The sequence below is a fragment of the Bactrocera oleae genome, chromosome 4 (assembly GCF_042242935.1).
Source record: "Bactrocera oleae isolate idBacOlea1 chromosome 4, idBacOlea1, whole genome shotgun sequence".
NCBI classification, from domain to species: Eukaryota; Metazoa; Arthropoda; class Insecta; order Diptera; family Tephritidae; genus Bactrocera; species Bactrocera oleae.
The window spans coordinates 17,897,843-17,922,483 of NC_091538.1; the positions used below are offsets into that span (position 1 = coordinate 17,897,843).

At 34.7% G+C, this 24,641-nt stretch overlaps 1 long non-coding RNA gene across 2 annotated transcripts in view; it reads right to left on the reverse strand.

Annotated features, from left to right (window-relative positions):
• Positions 1-342: 342 nt before the first annotated feature.
• LOC118683249 (uncharacterized) overlaps positions 343-24,641 on the reverse strand; it is a 39,468-nt gene continuing 15,169 nt past the window's right edge. For both annotated transcript variants that reach the window (XR_011396163.1, XR_011396162.1), the window contains exons 2-3: positions 817-921; positions 343-760 (exon numbers count right to left, since the gene is read on the reverse strand). This is a non-coding gene — a long non-coding RNA (uncharacterized lncRNA). The remainder of the gene's footprint in view (positions 761-816; positions 922-24,641) is intronic.

Sequence of the window (24,641 nt, forward strand, 5' to 3'; positions counted from 1 at the left end):
TCTACTCTGATACATACATATTATATGTACATTCCCTATAAGAACAGTGACAGCCATCTGACCGGTAATATGACAGTCATAGCTGAAAAAGTGTTGCCAGCGCGCAAAACAAAGTTTCTATCATTTTCTTAAGAGCCTTGTGCAAAACCTGATTTAAAAATATGTTTGTGTGTGAATTTGCATCTCTCTTTAACACATGGGTATTCGGAATTGATTGCCAGTTATGAATGTAAATCTACCACAAGTAAAAAATTCTTTTGCGCTGTATATAATACAATTTTTATTACTTTAATAAATTCAAAACTTTCAATTAAAATTATTTGTAATAATATACGAGTACATTAATATAAAAAAGGATAGTAACAAAAATATAATTACATACTAGGTCATGAAAAGAAATTTTCGATTAATTCCGTGCTTGCTCCTCTCAAAAGCTGTGCTGTACGTGTTTCTCCAGTTCGTGAATAATTCGGAATTTAAAAATGCCTAAATAAAAATGAAAATTAACTAAAAATTTAATTTTATTTGAAACTTAATAATTTTTTACGTATATTATATTTGAAAACTCCATCGTTATTGATTTATTTTTTTAACACAAAAATAGTTATTGCACAGCAGCACGCAACACTTTTGGTTTATTGCACGGGATAACAGCTACATAGATATTTCACAACTTCTCGAAACTTCTATGGAAATTTATGCTGTCTCTTTTCGACGTATTTCGACTATTGTCATAATGATTTTTTCCACGAAAACATTCCTTGAAAAGTTATGGGCAATTTAAAAAGCACAATATTGTAAAAGAATATTTTTTACTCAAAGTTTAAGGTACATAATTTATAGGACCTCCGATGCTTCCTTCTGTGTGATGCCTTCTTCGTGGCGTACTTAATATCCCGTGTTTCAAATATAAAAATCAACCTATTAAATAATAGACACCCTAATGTATTGTATATATACATATGATTTTATTAAAGCATAAGTATATATTTATGTATGTATAAGTAAGCATATTTGTTTAATAAATAACTCTAAAAGCTTAGTGTCAATTTATGTACTTTTATGTATATTTTTACATATATGTACACATATACACTAGTAGATATATATTATATATGTATATGTATACTTAAGTAGTAAAAATACATATGTTATTCACGCATGCGTGTTGTTAGTGCTTGTTCTACAGGCTGTTATTATGGTGTTTTGCTTGTTTGATCTGGCACTAATACTTCTTCACCTTGTTGTAGTTGCTGTTGTTGCTGGCAAAGTTTTCATGTTGGCCTGTTAAAGTTGTCAATTTGCTTGTCACCAAAATAAACATTGGCAGCAAGCAATAGATGCGTTGCATAAAATACAGACAGGCGCAGACAGTTTTGGTCAGGAAAATAAGATCATTAATGAAAATTAACATGCTAAAAGATATCTTATAAGATGTGAATAGCCACATTTTACTTTAAAGGATATTTCAACATCTATTCATTTTCTCACAGTATTATGTCTTAGAAATATTCTTTGAAAATTTTAAGTAAATTACTATGGAAGTTCTGAAAACTATGTTTTTGGAATTGGTGACCACTTTAGCTGAAAAACCGGAATCTTACTGCCTTTTCAAAACATGAAAAACTAGTGCTCTGATCAAAGGATTTTATTATTCGATTTTTTATAAACAATTAAATGTTGGTGTGTTTCCGAAAATCAGGAAAAATTTTATATATTATGCAGCCATTTTTTACATTTAAAAAAAAGCTTCGATCAGGGCACTAGGTTATCTATTAATAATACTAACTTTTTTTACCGATTGATTTTAGATGAATCTCCAAAGGTTAGTGATGGTCATCGCAAGGAGCTTCGGCTGGAACTGGATCAACTCAAACAGTCATTACTTTTAAATAATATTTTTTTTCAATTTTTTGTCAAGTCAAGTCCATTTAATGATGCTATGTTATAATTTTTTCAAATCTTGACACCTAACCAGTTAACTACTCCAAGCCAATTAATCTTCTTTTAATATTTCTTCAGTAGTCTTGCTTTCCGTTTGATTTTTTCTTTTTATCTCTTGTTAACGTCTTTCTTACATTCTCTTTCTCTTTACTCTTTATCCTTTAAACTCCTTTAAACTCTTCCTCTCTTTTGCTCTCTCTCTATCCCTTTATTAAGATAATCCAATGTAACTTTTCATAGATAGATCAGTCATCCTTCAAACAGCGCTGATATCAGGCTGGCTATGTGATTAGCTAGAGCTGTCCACTGTCGTTTATACGGTGATTTCACTTACCATTTGAAACTCTGTCTCGAAAGCTGCAAGACAATACTCAACATTCTTTTTAACCAGTATTGACTTGATAAATATCACAGCTCTTGTGATCAACACTGATAAAAACCAATAAAAAAAGTTCTAGTTTATTAAAGATGTAAATATCATCTTATAACTTCTATGACTTCGGCCATCTTGCGTTATAATAATCCTGTATCGGATACAAGTTTTGTTTCGTCTATAATCTTTACTATTCCCATAGTCAACCTGCTTCAGAAATATTTATTTTACCGGCGAGAAAAAAATTTCTTCTTCAAGTTTTCGTCGTTGCCATTTATATGGCCGCGATTGTATATGCATACATATTTAGGTACATACATTTTGTAATTAATTTTTAATGTATGTATATACAGTTGCGAACATATAATTTAGTCGTGAGTGGAGAAGTCAAGTGGTTTGGTTTGTAAAAAAGTGTAAAATCTTAATTAAAAAGTTTTCAATAAAAATAACAGGCTTCAAGAAGTGAGCAGCAGAAAAAAAATAAATTAAGACATATAACCAAATGAAAATTGCGGTACATGTCGATAATTTAAAATATTTGCATTTTGCAAAATTTTTAATAAAATAGTTGTATGTTTGTTTGTAATTGGCCACTGCCCATTTTTTCATTCATCGTCTTTCGGTTTTCATTTCATTCAAGTCGCCAACATATTTAGAGGTAGACGTAGACATCGGCCAAAAATTTTTACTATAAACTAATTGTTGACCAAAATAATTTACACTTCCGACAACATTAAGTAAAATACCGGCACGTTTAATGGTATACTTAGCCCCCTGAAGGCGTCACAGCAACAAGCCTTAAGTGAATTGCAGACGTCGAGCCATAATAAAATGGCCTAACTGAAATATTTCCGCAATTAAATTTCAATATAAATGGGTGTAGGATAGCACAGTAAATAAGTTAAATAAATATTTGCATAGAAATTAATTTTTAATTCAATTATTTATATGTTTTTCGATTTTTGCTCAAACTGCGGTTAGATTAAAGGGCTTTGATGGCAGCTTGGTCACTTTGGAGAGGCGTGTGTCTAGTTTACCTGCATACCGTTGCTTCTTTGTCTTCTATGAGGAGTGGTTAAGGTTATACAAACTGTGATTTCATCGTAAGGGTATTTGGCCTCCTTTAGAAGCGAACAAGACAGAAATGGTATAGGTTAGTTTTTTGGCCGTTTGACCGCTAATTTTTTCGAGGGAAACCAAGTGAGTTCTAGCTAAGCACTACTCCACAAATTGCCAGAAAATTTGGCTTGAAAGAGAATTGTCGTCATCTTATATCGGGGCTTGCTTATGTGCCTTCTTTCCGTTCGCTCATCGGTGTACACGTGCCTTTGATTCATTCTACTCTGTTGTGGATATTATTGGATACAATTTGATATTGAATAACTGCAATGCTGATGACCTCGTTAGTTGAGGCCTGCCTAAAGTCACGTTCTCGAGCAGTGCTGTCTTTTTCTAAAAGTCTCTTTGCTTATGAAGCGAGATTACTGCGAAGGTTTTTGCAGGATGGAGATTCGAGCTTATACAAATATCTCTTCACGTTTATTTCCCGGATCTCCACTCTTTAAAACCTCAGTGTCCATTGAAGCCAATAACATAATTTGGACTTAACAAAACGAATGTTCCACTTTGTCTTCTATATTTGTAGATTTGTTCTTTCGGCAATTGTTTAAATTAGTCTAAAGTCTTCACTGAGTAATTGCCATGATTTAAGGGAAGTAAGAAAGCAGGCAAATGCCTTCATGGTACTGCAGTCGCATAAACGTTTTCCAGTATTCTTAATGTGCTAAGTGCTATGTAACATAAGCATTTAGTTTTAAGGATCCTTCACATCCAATTGCTGTTACTATGTGTTTGAAAAATAATACTTTCCACAATGAGAGTTTGCTTCACCAGACCATAGTGTTGTACATTGTACACCATCGGTCTGACCATAATTGTGTAGATCCAAGATACTCCTTCTTAGTCAAAACGAGGCTAAGGGTTTAGAAGTTTATTTCTCTGTATGGGTATTTCAACGAGTTTTGCTTTGCCAACAAATCAATCTTCAAAATAATGTGCGCAAAAGATAAAAAACAATCAAGAGAAAGCAAACAATGTAAAGATATTTTCTAATACTTATTGTAATGTAGAAAAGAAACTGAAAGTTTGCCTGCAAATAGCACAGAGTAATCAAGGAAATACTAAGAATAGCTATAGACATTAGTAGAAAGTGGCGTAAACAGCTTGAAAAATGTCAAAGCAATGCGAAAAAATGGCAATCAAAAATTGGCAATAGTCTCCTTCGGCAGCTAAGACCACAGAAAATCGATCATTAGCGCGGTTCATTGACCAAAGGCCAGCATACAACAACAAAAAGTATATTGAAACCAACACGGTTGCAAGCTTATACTCGTACCATACATCAGATGTGGATCCGATTTGAGTTACGTGACGAACGTTTGCGAACATTGTCGAAGAAGCGAAAATAAAAGAGAACCTTACCGAAAGGTGATCATTGTGGCATGAATGTCTACGCCGTGTAAGTAACACATGCCATGCCCGCCATGACCACGCCTCGTCGGCGCATTGCGGACTGCGGCGGCGACGAGTAAGAAAACAATTTTAAATTTTCAGGTCATTTACAGCACAATTTTCAATTTCAATACAACAATTTCGAATGAACGAACGAACAGCGAGAAAGGGAATATTTAGCACACGTTTGACATGAAAGATACGACGCTGAGGCTGCGGCGCTGAACATCGGCGGGAGGTAGATATAAGTGTGTTTGAAGTGCATTGATTGTCACTCGCCGCCAATTCTCGAGATGTTGTGACGTTATGCTTTCATCTATCGTTTCTTCTTTTTATTATTTTGAACGAACTTTTGTCATCCAATTTGAATGTGATTATTTTTATAGAAATGTGTGTGGCTGTGTGGGCAGCATAAAAATGCGCTAACTGTACACAAAAGTGTCTATTTTCGCCTTTCGCGTTCTTCAAGGTGCTTTTTTGTAGTAGCTTAGCTGCTCAGCCGCATTGCAGGCGTTGCGGCCGAAGTGAGGAAGTGACTTTGTGCATACTGATCGCCTTCGTTGTTGGTTCATTGGATGTGAAATTGAAATGCAAATGTGACAATATTTGCGCCTTAATACCCAAAACAATTCAACAGCCATCCAATTCAACACATTTTAATTCGTTTCGATACGAATCGATTTGATTTGAATCTAATTCTGTGCGCGAATGGCAGCCAATCGCACACACATGGGTCGATCGGTCGCTTGGCGAGTTGCAAAGGGTAGTCCAATGGAGTAGATCTGGCAAAATTTTTGTAAAATATTGAAATCCATATACTATCATGCCTTATTTGTTCCTGCTTGCTGTAGGTGTTTCCTACATTTAGGTGGGGTTATGAAAAAGTAATAGTTGTTACTAAGGAGTTAAGATAGTTCAAATAATTGAAATAGAGTCAAGACAAAAAGTATTATCAAATCAAGTTTAAACCTCTGAAATGTCAAATCGTTAGAGAATAAAATGTATATAAAAATCTTTAAAGCATTTATTATATAACTATGATGTGTGGTGATAATCGCCCATTACCAATCACATAATTCTTTAATCAAAAAAAATATGGGCGCAGTTAGAAAAACTTATTATTTTGAACCATTGCGCCACAGTGACGCGAAACCCTTTCAATGTAACTCGATACTACTTAAGAAGTATAATAAAATAACTTAAATGTAAGTAACCTGATGTCAATAGCTATTTTAAATTTTAGGCTCCGAGTAGAGGTAACCTCATATAAGGCCTTTGGACCACCCTTTTTACCACTCATCGACCTAAGCAAGCCTATGCATATGTAAATACGGTTGTATGCATAAATATTTGTCTATCTTTCTATCTTCTATTCTTTGAAATAGTTGCGAGCCGTAAGTGGTCTCTGGCGGTTTTAAATACATATATACATACATACGTAACTCATAGGTATGTATGTATGTACGTACGCTGATACAATTTCGAGCATTTTTTGACTTTCTGCTACATTTTCTTTTCTTGTTGTTGCTGGATATTTTTCAATCGATAGCTTATTCAGTGCGTTCAAGCGCATTTGATTGCTATTTATATACATATATACATACATATGTCACCATGCGCCCATCTAAGCTCATTATGGGGTTCGCTGTGTCTATGGGCGTTTTCTTGCAATGATTTTATTCAAACATTTATTTTAAATTTTTTTTATTTGTGTCTTTTACAAGTATAGTACCAGGTATGCGATCACTTAATTTTTAAAAAACTTTTTTCCCATTTATTTATTTTTTTTGGGAGTCGCCAACATTTTTGGTGACTTTATTGGCAATTCGCTGTCGCAACGTCGTTACGTTTCGGCTCATCACATTTTTCGTATTGTTTATAGTGTTTTTGTTTTTATAACGCTTTGAAATTCTAACACCGTTGCACTTCCATTAGTCAGCACATTGCCTCTTCGTATGCCCAGAATGGTTTTGTGGCTCATAAAGTTTACGAGCTTTACGCTTGGCTTTTGGGTTTGAGTTGCCTATTTACTTACTCTGCGGTATTCCATGTATTAAGTAGAGCTTTAAGTATTAATTTGCTTCAAATTTGTTTGTGTTCAATTAAAAAACGATAGTATTTTTCAAATTCGTTGGCACGTAAATGAAATGACTGTTTGAAATCACAGGGCCGATTGGTGGATTTATGACTATAGTTTGATTTTTAAATGTCGATTGAGCAATAGAGCGATAATAAATGTATATACATATATATTTTGTGATATTTTATTGAGTTTTAATATTGAAGGTGAATAATAAAATGCTTTTGTGTACCGGTATAACAAAATAGGAGGTTTAACTCTGAGAAAAGTGTGAATAGATGGACAGTTGTGTCTTTATTTCTGTAGGAAGGCCACTGTGGTTTCAGTTAGACACTTAGAAACAGCACGCCAGTCGTGGTTCACTGGTGCCTTAAGATAATGGCCTAAAGTTGAAATAATGTGATTTCGTTACTACATCTTTCTGTATGATTTCTTGTTTTAAGCAAAGTTCTTTATGCATCCTTCTATTCAGTTAGACCAAAGGTTTTAATGATCCAAAACAAATAATAAATGACAACCATATTAAGGTATATTCAGAAGTTTTGCTGAACTTTTGAAATATGGCGATGAGCAAGAAATAAATTATACGAAACAAATTTTCCTCTTTTTTTACGAAATAAACGAAATCGAATTACTGCGAATTTAGACTACAGGTGTTTCCGTAAGCGCCCTCTTATCCGTTTCAGCATTCCATGGCGGCGAACAACTTTGCAGTTATGGATATCTTCGTGTATGTATGTATGTACATAATATATATTTTTACCTCCACGGAAACTAGACTCCACCGATACCAATGGCAACTGTTAGTATTTGTTTATTTACTTGTTTGTTTGCTATTATATTTATTTATATTGCTGCTGCCAATCGAATTTTATTGCCACCAAATAGCATACTCGTACTTGGAAATAAATAGCTGATTTATATTGGAGTTTTATTAGTTGGTTACGGTTGATTTGCTTGAAATATAAATAAAAACTGTGGACACAAAAAATGCGGTAAAAATTTATTTACCGTAACACTGCATATATCTTAAACACTCCCGTCTATGGTATGGAGAAATCCATGTTTTGGAAGGGTTTACTTAAATATGTGTGTATATGTTTGTAATTTATGACTTAGTCGTGTGCATAAAGTTCATATCTAGCTTTAGTTGCTTTAGTGCTTAGCGTAGTGACATTTTATTTGATAGGGGTTTTGTCTCATTCCAAACCGTCGGCTATTTAACGGTTAACACGTTTTTTTGCAAGAAAAATGATACCAGATAATATTTTATAAAATACTGAAACCTTACACACATTTCTTTGATTTTAGTTTGTTAGAGTCAGACAACTCAAGCAGTGACACTCTCAGCGCCCTTTATCGACGGAATTACCTCATCTCGTTTGCTAAGCAGAACCTGAACTGATACCAGACCACTACCTTAATTCAGCTGATCTGCTGTTCGATTTTTAACTAACCTTGAAAATGAAATTTTACTTAGAAAGTGTTACACAAAATCCAAAAGTACTCGAAAAGAGTTTAGATGAGAAATGTGTCAAACCTCTTTGATAATACCAAAGATATTGTATTTGAGAGCCAAGCAAATGCGATTGACCGGTGATTACTACTTTTTTCAGAGAACAATCTTTTGCGAGCTCAACCACAGTAAGATTTCCATATAAGCTTGGTACTGCTTGAGTTAATAATGAGAAAGACGTATGTTAAGCCTCCGTTCACACACATTATAGATACTCATCAATATAAAGAAATTAGCACTTCATAGGACGATCTTTAGTGCCAGACTTCTCATCCACTTCTGTTATTGAAGTATCCATAATCTCGTTTCATACAACCAGTCTCTCCTTAAACAATTTCTATCAACTATCCACAAAATATTTTGGGAGAATACAGTGAGATGAAAATCCCTTGGCGGTTATAAATCAAGGTTCGCTGCGCTGAAATATGTGTATTTAAGTGTTATAAGAGAGGCAAATGGGAATTGGCAATTGAGAATATCGGCTGTAAAGAAAATTACAATGGAAATGGCACGAAAAATCTAAATACATTTTATATAAAAAACTGATGATGTCCTATTCAATATGAAACAGATAGAGTGCGAAAATAAAGAGGACTACCAGAAACATCGGATATTAGGAGATATTGAAATAAGATACGTGAGCTAAGTTCAGGGGATTCGCCTTGGCTAGCCCAAATACCATATTTAATGTTTACTAAAGAGATAAGGGATAGAGAAGATCGCGTGGTACCTACTACAAGGCAACCTGAAGACATAACTCTTATTAGTACCAGTAAAAATGAAAGCGTTTCAGAGTTACTCATGCACCATGCTGTAAAATGAGTGCTACCTTCTAAAATTTGAGGCTGATAATAAAAATGTACCAAAATATTTTGTGTTCTCACTATGAATGATTATAATGAAAAATATTTAACTTTTCCTTATTCTTATCGTATTCGGCATTAGTATAGTTCAACGAATAGAGGTTCACTCAAGTTTTTTACTAGCTTGCAACTTATCGGAGCTTGAGCAAAAGATGTTTTGTATCAAAAAAACCACACAGGGTTGCAATTGTCGGTAGCTATGAGAAAAAAAATATAATTTTAAATGCAACTCGATTGGATATTGAACACACAATATATGTGTATGCATGTGTACACATATACTTAGTCCTTATAATACATTTTTTAATAAAGCAAATTTTATTAATTAATGCAGCTCGAACCAAATATTTTTTGAGACTCTTTAAATTTCTGTGGGGGCATACTTTCCAACTCTGACTATACACTGTAGTGCAATGGATTAAAATCTGGACTTCCAGACGGACAATCATCAGCATGAAACCAGGAATATTGCTTTTAAGCTACTGCTGTGTAATTATTACTTTGTATACTGGAGTAGAATCTTGCTGGAAGATCCAACGCTCTATATCGAAGAGAAGTGCGTCTTTGGAAGTTTTTGCGCAGATTTTGTCGTTTTTCTTATAGAAAACTTCTTCAATAGTGAACATTTCTCCATCTGTAAAGTGGTAAAGGTACTTTCGTGGCCTGTTAACCGACCATAGGCTTTCATGTGTAGATCATCTCGAATACAAATAGGTCTTGGCATTGATCTAGTCGATATATCCATTTTTATTGACATACTATTTGGTTTTCTATAAGGATTTCTGCGAATGCGTTGGCGAACAGTTTTTATGGTTCGAGCTACGCGTGGCCTACATCTCTTTCTGTCATCACCTGTAGACGTTCGTGAAAAATGATCAATTCTTAAAATATTAGGTTTTTTGAGAAGAATATATGTACATTTAACTTGCTCTCTTTCAACACTGTATGTAAATCAATCACTGCAATACGATTTTCTTTAGCTTTCCATTCCATTGTTATAGGCGAAAACGAACACTGAACTGAATATTATATACCTATAATATTAGTAAACACTACATACAGCTTATAATAAAAAATAACGGCACTTTTTTCTGCGAATTTGTGCTAGCTGTTTGTAATGTGCATTGTAAGCTATGTTACAGAATTTATGGCAAAACTGCCTATTTGAGCTTATATTGTATAAGCTTCCTTTAAAGCTTTTTTAAACCCTCAATTTTTCAATTCCCTCACTCACCTATAATGCGCTAATTTAGGCCACATTATTATAGAAGAAAACATATATTCTCGCTTTCGAAACCATTGATTGATTAAAATCACAATTTATGCGCCACATAACTTCACGCATGCGATCAGCGCAATGCCGTCCAACATACATGCTTCTACATACATATGCATGTATTTTCCCTTCGACACGCCCCTAACCTAAACCGGCAGACAAAGGAACTCAAAAGTCAGTAAATTATTTTTACAAATACGTGTGTATATACATACAAATTATAATTTTTTTTACAATTTTTATTAATTTTTAATTATTATTATTATATTTTTGCTTTAATTAAATTTTTTTTTTATTTATTTGTATTTTTTTTTATAATCTTACATTTTTTATATTTTTTCCTGAAAATTTTCTAATGACTTTTTATCAGCTCTTTCAATCGCTATGCGCGCTCAGCACTAAGCTTTTGTATCTAAAAATATTTGCTGGGGGCAATTCATCATGCCACCCAATGCACCCCACGCCCCTAAACACCGAATGTGGCACAATCGCTCTGCTCACTCGTGTGGCTACTTTGTAGGCAATTGAAAAGCTGTTAAATTATTGAGTTCTACTCATTTGTTATTCTATTCAGAGCGACAACATTTTTTCGCCATTTAACTTGTATGTTGTCAGTTGTTGTTGCTATTTATTGTTTTTGTTGTATTGAATCTAAATAACATATTTACTATTGGTATTTTTGTAATTCGCTTTTGCAGCTATTTTTACTGCCTTCTGGGATATTTGTATTCCTATTGTCACCTCTTTGTTGCAAGTTGGGCTGGAATATAAATCGCTTACTGGCATGCAGAGCCAGTCAATGCTATGTATATACTTGTATGTTACATATGTATGTGGTGTTTTACATGGTTATAGGCGCAGACGACTACACACATATGTACACAGGTGAATTTACATACATACAAAAGTGCTGTTATTGATAGTACGCTAGCGCAAGCAAAGGTGGTACGAGCATGTGTGTATGAATGTACTACTACTTAGTATCCCGCATGCAACGCTGGTTTCGCGCACTAAAAGTCTACATCGATTTTGCTTTACATTTCGTCTATGACGTGCAGCTTTCGTGTGGCATACGAAATAAGTTCGTACATACCTATGTACACATGTATATCTGCAGGTGTGTTTATAAACATTTTACTAGCGTTAAATTTTTAGAATGAATACCACATTGGTTCCCGCCAGCCAACAGTCGATCCTTTCTCTCTCTTTGTTGAAATTCTCTCTCTGAGTCTCTTTCCACATTCGTGGCAAGACCATCTGTAATTTTGTTCGGCACGACGGTCAGGTCTACCTATCCGGAAAGCTAACGGTTTTTAATACGACCAAGGACTATCATCAAGGATGACATCATGCGAGACTCTCTCATTTTCCCTCTCTCATTTTCCCTCATTCATTAGACCTCTCGGCTGGAATTTATTCGAGCCAGCCACGGCGGTAACTTTTATAACATAACGGCAAACCCTTATCTTTATCCTTCTTGAAAATCACATGTCTAAAAAAGCCGTTTATTTATCCACGAGCATTTTTCGAAGGAATTTAGCTGCAAGGTCACAAAAAGTGTTCAATAATAATGGTATCAGATTATCGATTCGGTAAAGCTTAATATCATATAATGCGGTTTAGAGAAGCAATACGTCCTGGCTCCGACTGGATCCGAAGGTGGGTAGAACTAGGATAACTTCCTGCAGTTTGGTTTTAAAATTTTGCTTTAGTACTGCAATATTTGTCAGGCTCGGAGCACAACTACGTATGAAAAATGATTCAGAGTTTTATGAGTAGACAGTTTGCAGTTAGCAGTTGAGTTTTGAATAGTCGCAGACTGAAATATTATGACTAAACCTACTTTGGATGTTGATGTAGAAACAATTTTCCTGGGTACATTATTACGAAAAAACTTCCTTTGGTCTCCTTGTTAAAGGTGAACGAAGAATACTTTCCCTGGCGTTTCAAATGAAAAAAGAGAATTAAGAAGAAAGCAGCGATTAAGCAACAATTGATAACTGGGACTAACTGGTGTGAAAAACTAAATCCTTTCGATGAAGCAATTGCACACACTCTGCATATGTCCACCCGTCGGCAATGACTCATATGCATTGGAATGTTGTGTTCATGACGGAGTTGGAAATCTCAATTGCATTCTCAGGTGACCTTAAAAGTTCAAACATAGAATTGTTCGTAGCTTTTGATTTCTTTTTATGAATTTACTTCGCCTTGCAATTTTCCCTAACGGGACTTCAAAATCCGTATAGTGTTACTACCACCTACTCCGCTTTGCAACATGATAATTTTCAAATTACTTGCTGTATAAATAACACAAAAAATTAAGCCGTAAAACCTGTACAGAAGTAATTTGAACCGATTTAATTAAAATAACTGTATTTGTGGGGACACGCCTCATTGATAATTCTGCCAACGAAAACATTTACTACATAAGAGATGGATAACGTAATGGAAAAAGATAAAAAGCGAGTATGCGCAATCACCGATCTGCTGTATGCTCGGCACGAGAGCACCACAACAACAAAGCAGTCATAATAACAACAACACAATTGAACAATAAAAGTGGCACTAGGCAACAAACAGCCTTGACGTTGGCGCAGTCCGACATGTATTCTGCAAGCTGCCGCCACTTAAAACCACAACCCACCGATGAATGAATGAACTCGTTGCCGCGCGCCCTGCGCCGCGGATATAACAGTAATCGGTGGGGATGGAATTGCATACATGAAAATTGATTGTTGGCAATCTCGGTAAAATCCTTTAAAGCGTAACAAACATGGTCAGAGTGGCGTCGGCGCATGCGCAAACCACCGATTGGAAGAAAAAGGCGTCAGTTAGGTAAAAAAACAACAAAATAACAACGTGGAGTAACAAACCCATTGCGCTGGCCAACCCTAACAAGTGGGTAACAATAAATAATGTTTAGCGAAAATAAAGCAAAGCGTGCACAACAATAATAAAAACGTTTATAATGATTAAATATCTTATTAATTCTATTGATATTACACTGATTCTATTGATACTGTACAAACATAGTTGGCTTGACTTCGCCTTGGGATAGCAGCCAATTTTTTGGCGTCAGTGGGCTTGCAGCTGTGAGCCATTATTAGCATTGCTGTTGCCGCTTTATCTTTTTGGGTTACGGAAAGGAGCCCTGAAGGCGGGGGATAAAGGCATGCGCTCTTATGAATGTTTGAAAAGAGAAAATCATGTAGAGTAATAATGATTTAAAGGCTCCTAGTTTTAGGTTATTTAGACAAACGGTTTGGTAAAATAATTTTTTGGACTTACATGGAGTAAGTCACTCCATTTATTATAATAAATATTGCATTGTTACAGCAAGGAGCTTTATCTAGAAAAATGTGTCCAGATAATTTTTCCTCGCCTTTCCCAGACAATTTTGAAATTGATGTCTCGATAAATTTTTCCTCATAAAAACGCTAAAATAAGCGCACGATGAGAGCGAATAGTTCAATAAGCCTTTGCGGTCGGTAAAAAGAACAAAGATAATACTGCTACGCTCCGTTTCCAGTCGGATAATATTGCGACGAAAATAACAATCTCGGCTAACTCATCAGTTTTACATACAGCCTGGCCTCTGACATGTATTATCATGAAGTACCACGAGAACCGTTTTCTCTTTTGACGGCTTGGAGGATTGCGCCTAAAGTTCAAGAAATTGCTGTATTATGAAAACTTTTTGAGCCAGTTACTCGAGTTTCTTTAATTAGGCAAACTATCAATTCTCTTAATACGCCTATAAAGTTATAAAAAATAAAGACGCTTGCTTCGTAAAACTTAATTTTGTTTCTGATATCGACATGGCTATTGTGTGGAAAATAATGAGAAATTTTCATCTCAGGACCTGCTAATCAGTTGCACGGCTTTTCAAAGGCTTATTAACTTTACTAAACTACCTCTTTTATTTTTGCTTTAGTTTTTTTTATCTCATATCTTTCTTAAATAATATTTAATTGTTTGAAAGTATAATTTTTTAATATCTACATTTTTTTAATTACTATTTCTCTTCTCATAATTTAAATTTATTTAGAATTATTTTATTTAAAATTTAAAATTTTTTTTACTTCGCCTGACTGACTGGCGGCACAGCTAAGCCATGCCACTTGCATATTAAATTTTTAATGTAAACAATTAAAAAAGAAACTAATTGTTGTTGTAGATAATCGCTTTGTTGTTTTTGTATCTATGCACAATATCGTTTTATTTGCTTTTTCCTTCTTTCAACACATGCAACATGCATTTTTAATTGTGGTTTATTATCATTACGCAAAATCATTGCTTGTTGTATTTTGGTTGTTGCTACAAACAAATGTTGTTGTTGTTTTTGTTGTATAGCTATTGCGAATTATTATACATGACACGAAATTTATCGTATGTCTGTCTGCCTTCGAAATATACATATGTATGTACATATGTGCATATGTGTGGTAAATGCATGTGCTTGCCACCAATATGCTGTTGCTGTTGTTGCAACAGCATTTGCATGTATGACGCCACAGCTAGTAAATGGCGATAAGCGGCACGGTGCTGAATGACCAGTCGCACCAACAGTAACAGCAGGTGTCGCAGTGTGCAATAACAACAACAAATACCTACAACAAGTATAGAAAAACAACAATAACAAGTTGCCTGGTCAAGCCACGCTAACAGGAAAAACTTTGACAAGTTGTCCGCTTGTATGATGTTTGTGGAATGTATGAGCGTTGTTATTGCAATTGACAGTTGTGTTGTTGTTGTTATGGTTTTTTCTGTGTCGCCGCCTCAAGCCATTCTAGCGTCACTTGCAACGTCTTCCTGTTCTGTTCAGTCTATCCTACTATTCGTTTTGCTATAGTTGTTGTTGTTGCAAATCCTTGCTGTTGCTATTGTTGCACCGCATGTCTCAACCGACGCATCTCGTTTTGCGCTCATTGTCCTCTTTGCTTGTACATTGCAACGCTATTTCCGTTTGCCATAGCGACAAACTGGTTTCCAAACAACAAAAACAACAGTAATTGAAGAAATTGAGTTCATTCAACAGCTAGTCGTCGCAGCGCATTGCGTACACGTGTGTTTGCATGTGAGTTGCTACAACAGGACACTCAACAACTATTGCGGCAACTAGCCTCATTGCAACAGTAGGCGTTGCCAAGCGATTTGCATGCAATTGATGCAAACTATCTGCGGCCAAGTGTGCAGCCTCAGAATAGTCATTGTTTGTGTGGCAACAAAATAAAGTCGCTACCGTTCATCGGTGTGTTTGCATGATTTTTTCTGCCTTGGAATTCATTTGTTGGCTTAGCAATAATTTGTTTTGCCGCTTGACAGCCATTTCCGCTATTTTCACGCACTTGAATGACCAGAAAGTCTTCCTTTTATCTCTGTTCTCCTCATACAGCTTTTACTGATATTTCTCATATTTTTTAAGGTTCTACGTAGTACTCTACGAGTCGCTAGCATTTCGTTTTATCTTCCTGAATCCGATCTTCTATCATCTATGGGCCGTTCCTCGTTTTCCGTTGTTTTTTTGGCAAAATTCGATGCTATATAAAATACTCGTAGTTACCATGCAAAGCGATTCAATAATTACTGCGATCTTTCAACTTTTGTGGTATCTGTTTTTTTTGTTTTAGTAGGCTGCAATCTCGGTTATTATCTCATCATTACCGATTTCTTACTTTAAACAGGAAACTTCTTCAGATAGTCGATAAGAATTATTAGCTTGAGATAGAATTTAATTAAGCTAGCTTAGTACTCAAATCTCCTCGTCTACTGAAGAACTGCCCACGTTGCTGGATACGTATAAAAGAAAACAGCTCTTTTATGAATATCTTTATTTTGATTTTGATAGGTCGCTTTGTGTGGCGGTTATGTCCTATAGTGGTCTGCTATCGTTCCCAGAACTGAGCCGCTTCTTGGGAAGAAAAGAACTTGGACAAAACTTGAGATCGATATATCAAAAACTGGAAGGCTTGTTACATATATAGATATAAGTGTGCACATGGACAAATCGACTCAGGAACTCTGACGTTTTCTTCTGGGTGTTATTAACTTCGTGACAAGCTTAATATACCCTAATTAAAGTAAAAAAAAGCATCGCCAGCTCTATTTTAAACAGTGCCTGGCCAAGAATTCTTGGCGGCCATGAATAAATGAAACCATTTTTGGTACTATGTTCCGATTTTAACCGTATTCTAGTCAGAGCGTTTTACATCGACTAAAACAAATGGGGGTCAGAAGGAGAAAGGTCTGTTCTATAAGGCGGCTGGGGCAAAACTTTTTCGCCGATGTTTTCTCAATAGTTTTTAACCGATTTTACAACATGAGGCCGAGCAATAAAGAAAAATTATTGTCTCGTGTCTAGTAGCAAATTCCGGGCGTTTTTCGGTAATCGCTCACTTCAACTTTATGACTGGTTGTCGGTAGCGCTTTGCCGTTGATTTGCTTGGTTGGTCACGTTTCACATTTGTTTTTTCATCGAGTTAAACTTCCAGTTCCACATCTTCAAACGTTTTTGGCTTTCAGAAGTTTTTTGTCTTCCGAAACAAAATCACCACTTTTAAAACGAGCAAACTACTTTCGGCACGTTCGCCAACCCAGTTCATCTCTTGGCAATCCGCACGAATCTAGTTATAGACACCAAACTGAAATCGAGTGCATTTGAATGTAGAGTGGATTGCATTACACCCTATCAGTCAAAATTTATTCTCACTCATTAGCTATGTACAATTTGTCCGAACCAACAGCCGTGCTGCTTACTAATGTAATCTCGGCGACTCTCCATAAATAGACGTGTTTTATTCAGCATTAAACGATTTGTCTGCCCATAAAATTCTTTGTAATCAATTATAGCATTACAATTAATTACAACAACACGTAATAGCTCCCATTGTCGTTTGAATTTTATTAAACTTATGCGGTTCTTACAACAATTAAATAACAATTTAATGGAATTTTTTATTACATTTTCACTTACCTTTTTTAATTAAATTACGTATGTATATTTACAATAGTTTCATTATGCAAATTTTATATTACGATAAAAAAGGCCTTGCGTCATGTGGAAATACATATAACCATAGATATGTACCTAATTAGTAGCAACAACGCGCATAAGCCATGGCAACAGCGAGCAGCTACAAGTGTTGCCAATTAATTATTTTCTATAGAAAAAAATTCCTTTCGCTGATTCTACAAACGCACACGTGTCGCTGTCATTGCGGATTAGTCAATGTTCAAATATAAGGCGACACTTATAAAATATTATGGACCCATATTGATGAGGTGGTTTCCATACAAATTTTATAGTTACATATATGTACACAGATATATAGACGTATGCAGCGTATTAAAAATTACAGTTATTTGTCTCTTATGTTACATATCTTTTCTAGGGGACCTTCTTCATAATTTTTGGTGTAATCTTTTCTATCTTCTCTGTTTTATTTTCAACTAAATCTTAACTTCAGCATCCATTACTAAGAGATTAGCTAGCTAAAAGGTCGCGAAATTTTAGCTCATAGGCCATATCGAGTCATCCGGTCCATGCTCCATGCACTCAGCCACAATAAGCGTTTAGTATGTATTGCACATATACCAATAGGGATGACGTGATTTTGACAGCTACTGGCGGCCATGTTTGTTTATGCTTTTTTTGTAAAATTTTGTCAGTGTGTTGAGTAAGGTTTGTCATTTCATCAGGTCACATTTCACTTTGGTACAATGCTTGGAAATGGCCCAACAATTTTACGCAAATTCACGTTCCCCATTGGCTACTTTAAAACGAAAAACCATCTTCTTAGATGAGGGCCTCTGGCTTAATGACTTCGTCAACAAACAAAATTGTCGCTGTTGTGATGAATGAAATCATCGTATTGACCATTTGGTGCCGATTGGGGTATGGCAGCATGATCGTGTCTTATTTCTTTCGAAATGAGACAGAAAATGCCGTTACTATCAATATAAAGTGTTATAAGACGACTTTTATTTCCCGAAATTTGATGAAATCAACGCGGAAGCTCTATTTACAACAAGACGGTGCAACGTTTTATGCTACACGTCTAAACATGGACACATTGCGACTCATTAATTTCGAGAAATGGCTCAGTTAAACGACCGCCAAGATCATACGACTTAATGCCTCTAGATTATTTTTATGGGGGTATGTTAAATCACAGGCTTACGCCAATCAACCAGCAACGCTCGAGGGCCTCGAAGACAACATTCAGCGTACTATAGCTGAAATGCTGCAACGGGTCATCGAAAATAGGTGTTAACGGATGGATTATCTGCATAACAAAAAAAGCAGAACCCATTTGGACCAAATTTGAGTGTTTTATTTCATTTTAACACCACGTCGCTCTTGTTGGTAGATCCTATATACATATTTCCAATCGAATCCAAAGATTTTGTGAGAGGTATAAATACATTGCCATTGCCTACCAAAAAAGGCAGGGATCGAGTCTTGTCAGTGCACATCTCGGCTTTTATTTTCATACGTCGTTAAAATAATTTTTTTTTTAACCACAAGATTTTGCTTATTTCTCTTAACTAATCCAATTGAAATCCAATTGAGTTTGCGCTTCAAACCACTTTTAGCTCATTTAAGTTTACTTTTAGATACTTAGAAATGCGTGAAATACATTGAGCTTGATTTTTAAAATTTAGGTAAAGGAAATGCTGAGTGGATAAGAATACAAAAACAAAACTTTAATTTGCATAAATAAATAAAAGTTTTAATAATTTTATTTGTTATAATTTTCGTAGTTATAGAACCACCCTGTTACATTTTTTGATTGTCTCTATGGATGTGTGAGTAAGTTTATACCATAAAGGTGTCAAGTGACAATTTGAATTATGTATATTGACTACCCTTAGAGTAGGTTCAGTCGTACATTCATTCATTTTTGCAGTTTGTCACTCAGTTAATCAACCACTTATTTTTATATTTATATTAATGTGTGTAGATTTGTGGTTGGAGCTGGAATTGGTGTCTAGTTTATTGTTATTGTGGTGTTAAGCGCGCCGTGAGGTATGAATAAAAAATCAGCGCTTTGCTCATTGACCTTTTTGGGGTCTTTCAGTGCTGATCTCAGTATTTATTTTCATTCTAATTTTGTTATTTCGTTGCTATTGTATATCAATTTTTTTGCTTAAGTAGGGATTTCACTGAAATGTGTATACTGCGCAGGCGTAACGAACCAATCGTTTTAATCGGGTGACTGTATATTTGAGATAAATTAAATATGTACTCACACAAGCTGGCGGAATAATGAATATGTATATAGAAAAGTACATAGGTATACATGTGCACACCATTTAAGTTGTAGGAATTTCATTCATGATTTATTTGACTGGTAACAAATGGAAGGTGTGTTTGCAGAGTCATTATTAATATTTCTTCTTCGTTTTTGTGAAAGAAGCTGTAATAAATTAAAAGGTTTTTTTTATTAATGCAAAACTGTTATGTAATATTAGTAGCTGTATGTCACTGTACAAAAAGCAAATTTTATATATATTTTTATTTTTTTGCCATAATTTTTTCCAATTTTTTTTTTTTAAATATTTGTGTAAATATTTTATATTTTTATACTCTCACAACATGTTTCTACAGGGTGTAATAGTTTTGCTAACCTTACGGTTATATAGAGTTATATATATATAAATTATCACGATGACGAAACGAGTTGAATTTCGAGTGACTGTCCGTCCATTCGTTTGTTCGTCTATCTGTCTGAGCAAGCGATAACTTGAGTAAAAATTGAGATATCCTAATGAAACTTAGTACATGTGTTCCTTGGTATCCAAAGGAGTTTTCTATTGCTGTTGGGCGGAATCGGGACACTGCCACGTTAAGCAAACACCTATAAAGTGCTATAACGAAGATAAAAATTAATATTCAAACTACTATGGAGCGGTATTTGTTGTTACAAATTGTTTTTAAAATGGGCGTGATGAGCAGAGAGCAACTTTTGCTGGTAATAGTATGTCGTGATACCAAAAGTTTATAAACTCGGGTCAATGCTAATCTTAGCTCCTATTAACCTACTATAAGAATTTCAAACTCCTGTTTGGCTTTATATCGCATATATCAGTCAATATTTACCATATCTTACCAAAGTTAAGTAAACGTATATTCAATATTGGATAATTGTATGTAAATAAATGTGTAAAATCGATCTACAAATTATCACAGCTCGTTCAGAAAACCTAAAAAGATTTTCGTTATTTTAACATATTTTTCCGAATTTGCCGATCGGTGTATAAGTTATATTCATAAAATTGCACAGAAACATGTTCTCGAATATATTTAAGTAATGACAAAAGTTAACGCAATCAGGCCAGACCTTCACCTGACATGAAACCGTTTATGCTGGTTGAAATGTGTGATATTTTTATGAAATTAAGTGGCCACTTTTTTTTTTAAATAATGTGGTTCAGCAACGAATATGAATATGAATGAATTGGTTTTTTTAATATAAATAATGCAGACACGAAGTATAATAAAGTAATAAATTTAAGTGAGTGTATGTCTTATAATATAAGTTAATACGATACTTTAATCATTTCCGGCTTTCGTCGAATAATGAAAACTGAATTATTACGCAAAATTTTTTATACAAAGTTTTGTCAACATCTCAAAGTACTTCCCGTTACACCCGAGCTTAGCCCTTCTTTACTTGTTTATTTTGTTCAAAATGGCTTTATTTTATTTTACTTCTCCTCTTTTTAAATTAATGCTATAAATGTCTAGTTTTCTTAATTAGAAGGATATATCAGGATCATAAAAATATGATTTTTAATCTGAAATGTTTAACTTAAGACTGTTTTTATCTTGTGAAAAGAGTGAACAGCGGGCATATAAGAACAAAAGGATATCACGGTTCTTTAGGGTTAGAGTCATTATGTCTTTAATTGATTCTTTTATACCAAAATATTAAATCCTCAAAGAGTTTCAGTAGCTTATGCGCTTCTGATATCTGTTCGTTTGTATCCACATATTGCCTCAAAAAAGGAAGGAAAACCGCCGAGAGAAAGCCTGCAGTTAGACTAATTCTTGATATCTGGTGGAGTGTGAATGTTCCACGTTTCGTATAGAAAGGAAAAAATTTCGATGAATAAATTCAATTTAATGATCTTACTAATCTTAAGAGAAACATTTCGCCTAAAAAATAAGATGCTGACCTTGAGATAGGTTGTGATCGGACTATTTCTTGATATCTATTGTATTGGTGTATCTTGGATATCCACATTTAATCCAGCATGTCGACTCAAATTATCATTTTTTGGTGCTGTAAACTGTGGACTCATTAAAGTTATTAAATTATTTTTTTCCAAATAACCCAGCGAACAAATTTTTACAAGCTGTTATATTCTTAGATTTCGTATCAATGAGATTCTACCAGTCTTATCCACTTGACACACTCTGGTTCTTTAATCGTGAAATCATTGCGAATGCATCGACTTTTTCTGACAAAAAACCTGACAACATATGTCCTGCATGCAATGAGTCTCCGCATGACACTAACCACCTCTTTGAATGCCCAACAAACCCCACTCATCTAACACCCCTCTCCCTATGGTCCGACCCCGTCGAAACAGCTCGTTTCCTGGGTCTTTCGTTAGATGACCTCGACGACAACGAATCTAGAATTTATCACCCAAACGGGGATTAGGTAACCGTTACAACAACAACAACAACAACTTTTTCTGACAAATTCCCCTTTTGTTTTTTGATTATTCAACATCAATTATGCTCATTGAAGTTAATGAAACAATTTCTTTTATCTCACTGAAGTATTCAAGTTTTCGATTTTTTGTGAGAGCCATTTAATTAAATAATTAAATAAAAAAGTGTACATTTACAGAATTTAATGTACTTAAATATTCGCCGATAAATTGAAAAATTTCCGTTGATCGGCTACGGGCTATCTCTAGGGGGACCTCCGTAAAAGTCGCCAGGAGGTGGGGAATGTTATTCTGCTTAACATTCACAGTATAGTTTTAGGAGCCGAAAAATTCTTATCAACATGCTGATATCTCCGATTTTCTCATAATATCATATCTCTCAAATTTTCGTAGAATACTCTCAAATATATGTACATTCGATATGTATGCAAATTTTTAAAAGGTCCAACTTGGATATAATCTTTTAAAGTTATTATTACTAGACAATATTTTTGTATTTTATATTTCTAATTTCATTTAACTTTATTTTTTGCAGGCAGCTTCAAAGATGTTTTAATTTTGTTATGTTCAAACATGTATACATGCATATGTATTTGCACTATAACCAAAGAAATGGAAAAAGCAGTACTTCTTTGAGACGCTTCGTTGGGGGATTTTCTCTAGAAAACGTTTAAAAGCTATTTTTCTGAAAAAAGGGGATTTAAGTTATTCAAACTTCAAGACAAAGCAGATTTGATGCTCAAATAAAACTGAATTAATTGCAATACTTTTGCAGATTTTAACATAGCGAAAGGCAGCTTCTTATTAGAAAAGATTTTCTATGTTTCTTTTAGTATTATATGATCAAATTTTGGTGTTGTAAGCAGCTATACCAATCGATTAGTGAGTGCATAAAGTTAATTGTCAAATGCAGATTAACGAGAGCAGACAATCTCGCGAAGTCTAACACTGCCATAACAACGATCGGTCATTAATCTGTATTTATTAATTTTTTCGTAATATACCGTCCCTTAATATTATTAAGTAACATTTGATGCCTCTCAGTACTCGCACTTTCCCACAATTTAAAGCTTATGTTAATTCATATTTAAGTTTCTTCACTATACACCCATTGATCTCCTGCGACAGGACCGCAAGTATATTTTATTTGCGCATAAATTCAGACCCATTGACCTTTCACTCTTTTCAACAAAGCATATTCCAGTATAAGTCTACTTCGCAGTTCCTAAATAAATGACCTATAAATAATGGGCGCTCAATAAATATAAAATACCTTACATCCATAGCGGTGTAATAAACTTCTTGACATAAGACGAAGCTACCTAATTAGAATTAAAGTGCATACAATCATATGCATACCAAACACTTTCCATGCTCATTAAACATTACCTACACTTTGTGCTGTACGAGGGCAGCTTGATAACTACTTTAAATGCAGCACTGGCCCCTGAAATCTCATCTGTTCAAATACGACTAACTTCTCTTGAGTACGGTATGAAGACAGAAACCTCTAGAATTTGGGTGAATTTTAAAGAAATAAACACCGTTAAAAGTCTTCGCCTGAATTCCTGAAACAAAAGGCTATTGTAGGATTAGGTTCTCTAAGTAAATTTCACATTTCTTCAAATCAGATATTTGTTCGTCAAGCAGCGGGTGGAGACTATAGACTTTTTTTTCCTTAGTTTCAAAGAACTGATGTTGCAGTAAATACTTTCAGGGCTTGAGAGTGTACATTCTTTTTTTGGGACTTATAAGCGCCATACAAGTTGTGAACTGTAGAAATGTTTCACATTATTTCGATAATATGTGGAAATTTGAGGATCTTCGCTCAATATATGGTTGGTCAGTTAGTTGAAAAGAGGGGCGCAGGCCATCATTAGGCGTATTGTGCTCCCGGGTGGAAACCAAACTAAGCCTTATCCAGCAACATAGTGGATATGGTAAAAACCTGATTTTTTTCGACTCTAGCTGCCCAATGTTTCTTAGGTTGGAACATTCCGAGCCGAGGAAGCCAGCTGGCTGAAAGCTGGGCATTCGCTAAGATAATGTTCCAGCTTCTCATCATCCTCCGCTTTGCATTCTGCTAAATCCACTTTTCCACTTTTGATCAATATGTGTTGAGTATTTTAAATTCCGACATTGTAGCAAAACCTTTTCTTCGTGCTTTTTTTCAAGTACATGGCTCTTTCCTCTAAGAAGATCGTTCCATAGTTCGAAATACATGGTCTTGATAATGACTAAAGCTCTATAATTTTCGCAAGACCATGTAAGCCTCTTGAAGACTTGCTGTCATCAACTAAACTTATACTTTATACATACGAAGATCGAAAGATCCAGAAATTAGATCGAAAAAATAATTTTTTTCTTTTCGAAGGTTTCTTGTCTTTTCA